Here is a 6,000-nt window from a genome sequence, read left to right as displayed (position 1 = left end):
ACTTTTGCCAAGCTAAATCCTACCTCAAATAATGGCAGAAGACATTTAAATACCAGAGTTGCTATAATAATCCTTGTTTGAATCATGGTTTCCGTGAACTGGGTTAAGCCTTTAGACAGAAACTAATTGCTACAAACACTAATTTTCAAGTCCCTTTTGTTTCCCTTTGCAGGCACCTCTGGACGCAGAAGGTACCCAATTAGCAGAATTCATGGTCCTGATTGTGTATTGTGGGGCTAGTGTGTGAGCTGTATAAACACTGTTGATTACCATTCCTCTGTAATGGCTGATTTTTTGATTGCTTAATAAGGCCATCTATTCTGCATCAGGGCCTGGCAAAGCAGTTGGTAAAATCAGTTAGGTCACTTTTTTTCTGGTCCGAGTAGCAGGAGGAGTCTGTGATGGTAGCAGTTGACTAAAAACATAATTACAGGCTATTTAATCGCATCTGTTTCCCCACTTAACATTGTTTGTTCAAGTTAGACATAGTTAAGTAAATCAAAAGGACAATAACTGCAAAAACACGAAAAAATTACTATTACATGGTTAAAACTCTAGGGTTTGGTGTAATTACAGAAAACATAGCTTGCAGTGATTTTTTTTAAGGTACTAATTTTTATTAGCTTCTATACACACATTTTGCTTATTTGATTGTTGCTAGTTTTTTAGGATCTTTTTTTTTTAAGATTCCATGTTTATGTAAATAAATATTTGTCTGGCTGGACTGATTTCATGTGAAGGGTCCTACAGGGATGATATTGTTTATTATGATGATTTTATGTGCTCATCCAGTGTTATAATTAGCAGTCAAGTAACTCCTATCCTGTTTTGTGATTAATAACTAATCCCATAAACATACCTTTTACTACATAGGATTGTCTAATGGATGAGTCCAAGTGAGTGTCGTACCCAAGGGCACCGCCATTCACTCTGAGCTGCCCCTTTCCTCCTTCTGAGTACCATACCTGTAATTTATCAATAATGCAAAACTGCTCTACAATCAAAGGGATGAAACTGAAAGGCACCCAGACGGCAGGAGCTGCCAACAGGCATCAAGCCCATGTTCCGATGCCACTGAGCAATCCGCTGAATCCAGCAAGGATGGTGAATCAATATCAGGTCAGATAAAACGAGAAGCAGCTGCTCTCAGAAATGTACACCGTGCTCAGTACTGCACATAGCATGTTTGTAAGATGACTTACAGCCACATAAGGCAGGTACTTTCTTAAGCAGTCCACTGGATATGTTTTAGAATAACTGTCTTTTGTGAGTGGACACAACAGAGAAAGCTGCCTTTTGCAGCCACCCACCAAGACTGCTACAATCTGATGCTTAACAGAGAAGGACTTAAAACAGAGCCACCCTCAACTCCCAGGTTATCTGAAAAGGATTCAACAGAACAGCTCTCTGCAGGGCCTTTGGGAAAGGAGGGTCATCTCCCTGCAAGTGCAATTGTCTTTTTAAAAGATGTTTCTCAGGACAAGATCACAGTTTCAATACCAATTTTAAATGAAGCAAGTGTGCTAAGACATTAATATGAGTTCTTGATCACTCACCAGCCTGACTGACCTAAATATATCCAACATGGCAAATACACAACTTAAACTGATTTTAGGATTGTGCATAGGTTTAAGGTTTCTAATGATCTTTTAATGTATTTAATTATATAAAGTGGTGTTGGAGAAGACTCCTGAGAGTCCTTTGGACTGCAAGGAGATCCAACCAGTCTATTCTGAAGGAGATCAGCCCTGGATGTTCTTTGGAGGGAATGATGCTAAAGCTGAAGCTCCAGTACTTTGGCCACCACATGCAAAGAGTTGACTCACTGGAAAAGACTTGGATGCTGGGAGGGATTGGGGGCAGGAGGAGAAGGGGACGACAGAGGATGAGATGGCTGGATGGCATCACTGACTCGATGGACGTGAGTCTGAGTGAACTCCGGGACTTCGTGATGGACAGGGAAGCCTGGCATGCTACGATTCATGGGGTTGCAAAGAGTTGGACACGACTGAGCGACTGAACTGAACTGATCCTGAAGATAACTGGCACAGAGCACAATTACCATATTAATCCAATCTTTCACTGATTCAACAATTCATATAGTTATAGTGCCATCCTATGGGGCAGCATGCTCAGCTATTAGCCATTACTTGTTTCATGTAAAAATATTTATTGAAGGCTTGCTGTATATCTGGGACTGTGCTGAGCAGGTGTATAAGGACATTGAGGTGTATAAGGACAGAACATTGAAGAAGGCACCGTCCCTGACTTCAGGGAGCATACAATCCAGTGATGGAGACGAATAAATAAGCAAGCACTACAATCTGAGATAAGGTCTTTGAAGGAAACAGAAAATGCCCTGCAATGGGATGACCAGGGAAATATGATTCAGAGAAGGCCCGTAAAGTGATCCCTTTTTAGCTGAAACTTCAGAGATGAGGAGCTGGCCATGTGAAGACCAGAACCTGGTGGATGGTGGGGACACAGAGAATTCCAGGCAGACCAATGACACATGCACAGGCCCCAGGTGGGAAAGATATCTCAGGTCCAAGAGATCAGAAGAAGTTATGTTATGGTTGGTAAGAAGAGAGGATCATGAGATGGGAAAGGAGAGGTGGGCAGAAGAAGACCAGCAAGTCCAAATAAGTCAAGGTAAGGTGTCTGGCAAAAATCTCTAAGTAGGAGAGCATCGTGGTTTGATTGAGATATTAAATTTTTAGAGAGTAACTATTCTGTGAGAGAACAGTCAGAAGGGACAAGATTAGAGTTGGGGGGAACAGGTGGAAAGCTGTAGTTATTCAGGCAAGAGCAGATGATACCTACAATTGGGTGCACAGTGTGGTTATGGAGAGGACGAGGGTGTGGATTGTGAGGATGGGAAGAGGTGAACACATTGGAGAAATATTTTGAAGATAAAATGAATGACTGTCTGTGCATCTTGTCTTTCCAACTAGATCAGAACCTCTTAGAGAACAAAAACCATCTTTACAGTTTCTACATACCCCATCTGCACATTATAAGCTCTTCGAAAACAATTTTTGAAGTAATTGATTTGTCTGAAGTGCCAGACATGCAGCTAGAACTGGGACTCTCACCTTCTGATTTCTACCTCCCTAGCCTTTCCATCAGAGAAGGCAATGGCACCCCACTCCAGTACTCTTGCCTGGAAAATCCCATGGACGGAGGAGCCTGGTAGGCTGTAGTCCATGGGGTCGCTAGAGTCGGACATGACTGAGCGACTTCACTTTCACTTTTCACTTTCATGCATTGGAGAAGGAAATGGCAACCCACTCCAGTGTTCTTGCCTGGAGAATCCCAGGGATGGGGGAGCCTGGTGGGCTGCTGTCTATGGGGTCACATAGAGTCGGACACGACTAAAGCGACGTAGCAGCAGCAGCAGCAGCAGCCTTTCCATCCCTGGAACCAGTTGGTCTGCCCTGAAGAGAACTTAATGTTGTTAGAACAGGAGTGTGCTAGGGCCTGAGGCATTGCAGCCACAAGCCCAACAGGAAGAGACAGGGTCTTAATGGGACAAAGCCCCAGTAAGGTGGCCAGCAGTCCAACACCTCCCACCCAGGGGCACACACAGACCAGCACCAACAGCTGGAGAGCACCCCATCATATGAGGCAGGTCACACCCAAGGGAGGGCTGCAGAGTCAGCCAGACTCTTGCCAGCAGGGTGATCCCTGTGATTCTTTGGTCCTCATCCCAGGAGATCAAAGCTTAGACCTGAAGACAATGCTATCAAGTTTCTGATTTACTTCTTCCTCGTCATAATTAATCGGAAATTGGGGTGACCCTAAGGAGCCACTGTGTAAAGAAGCATAAAGGAAAGGCAGGAATTCACTCAACAAATATTTATTGAACATATTCTACGGCCAGGCACTAGTCTAAGTGCAAGGGTGGGTCAACAAACAAACGTCTCTGACTTCAAGGAGCTTGTATTCTGGTAAGGGATACACAAGAAAACCAAAATAAATAACATATTAGATTAGAAAGAAATGTATGCTATGAAAAAAGATAACAAACCAGGAAGTGGTGGATGGCTCATAGGATTTGGTTGTTTGGTGGATGGCTCATAGGACTCCAGTGTTTGGCTGGAACACAGGATTTAAAGTAGAAAAATAGAGAAGATAAGATTGAAGGAAAAGAGTGAAGGAATGCAAATTTGCCAAAAGAGATCTTGTAGACTGTGACAATACAGAGCAGCAAAGGTCACAATGATAACAATGGAGAGCAACAGAGGAACAGAATGTACAATTCTAGGGACATTGGAGCTGCAGGGGGCACTGACCCTTTGATTCTTACAAAGCGGTGAGATGCAGGGATGAGCTCTCAGCGACTTAGGACTCTGCCATCCTCTTCTCTCCTCCCACTGTTGTGATTCCAGCATCCCCAGACCATCCTGCCTCCCCATGATATATGGTGGTTCTAGAGAGGGCTTCAGATTGAAGCCCTTAGTGGCAGTGCCAATCTGAGTGACAGGTAAGACTGAGGAGTGACTCACCTTGTTAGCATATGAAGTATCTAGAGTAATGAGTTCTCAGGAGCTAATCATCAACCATGCGCAGATGGGCTAAGTGTTTACACACATCATCAAATTTAACCCTCTCAACACCCCTGTAATGTAGGTATCAGCCCCACACAACAGATGTAAAGACCCAAGGTTACACAGCTGGAAAGGATTTCAACCTGTGTGCATCTCACTCCAAAGCCAGTATCCTTTCTATTTTGCCACACATCCTCCTAGGATAGGCTCATCATGAGTAAACAAAAAAGTGAGGGGAAGTCAGAGGGCAGGTTGGGAGTGGGGAGATGGAGAGACAAGTACCACTGTCCAGAGTTAAGAACTCTCGCTGCCGTCAAGAGGGCTGGGGCTGGTGCTTCCATAAGATGTGCTGAACTCGGAGGGTTGGCAGAGTTGATAATGCAGATGCTGAAGTTTCCAAGGATGATGTCATTAGGTAGTATCAGCCTAAATTCCTATGCAGAGCCCATGTATGTGTGTGTCTGTATCTAAGTGTACACATATACACATTTACACACACATGTAAGTAAGGCAGAAGAGAGACACATAGACAGATATTAATATTGCTAGAGTTAAAATGAGATCTGTGAGCTAGGTATTCAAGTTCTTCATGACTGAGGATAGAAAAGTGAATCTCAGGGGTGTACTGTGCTTCAGTTTTGAAAGTTACTCAAGAAATTCCAGAAGGGTATATATAAAAACTCCAACTATTAATAAATAATGCATGTTGTGGAAGAGGAAAGCAAGAATAAAGCCCATTTGCTACTGAAGACATCAGCAAAAGTATGTATGTTAAATAGTGCCAAACCAAGAGAGATCAAACCAGTCAATCCTAAAGGAAATCAACCCTGAATACTCATTGGAAAAACTGATGCTGAAGCTCCAATATTTTGGCTACCTGATGCAAGGAGTCCACTCACTGGAAAAGACCCCAATGCTGAGAAAGATTGAGGGCAGGAGGAGAAGGGGACAACAGAGCATAAGATGGTTCACCGATTCAATGGACATGAGTTCAACAAGCTCTGGGAGATGGTGAAGGACAGAGAAGCCTGGTGTGCTGCAGTCCATGGGTCGCAAAGAGTAGGACACGACTGAGTGATTGAACAACAACCAACAGGTAGGAGAGCTGATGCTATTCTCTGATATTGGAAGTCATCGACCAGAGTCTCAACATGACAAATCCCAGGAATGCAAAAGCAGCTCTGAACAATGTCACAGAGAATCTCAAATCCTCTTGATCTATCCTCTTGATTAGAGAATAGATCCTCTTAATCAGAGAATCTTCAAATCTTCTGATCAATCCTCTTGATCAGAGAATAGATCTTTCTGGAGAATGATGATTTCCTCAGTGGCTATCAAAGTGTGGTTCTCAGACTGGAAGCAAGAGCATCCCCTATAACTTGTTGATACTACAGAGCCTCAGAGTCCACCCTAGGTCTTCCTTATCTGACTCTAGGAGTGGACCTCAGTG

This window comes from Bubalus kerabau, chromosome 19 (genome assembly GCF_029407905.1).
Source record: "Bubalus kerabau isolate K-KA32 ecotype Philippines breed swamp buffalo chromosome 19, PCC_UOA_SB_1v2, whole genome shotgun sequence".
NCBI lineage: Eukaryota > Metazoa > Chordata > Mammalia > Artiodactyla > Bovidae > Bubalus > Bubalus kerabau.
The sequence above is the reverse complement of the archived record's forward strand: the minus strand, read 5'-3'. Positions refer to the sequence as shown.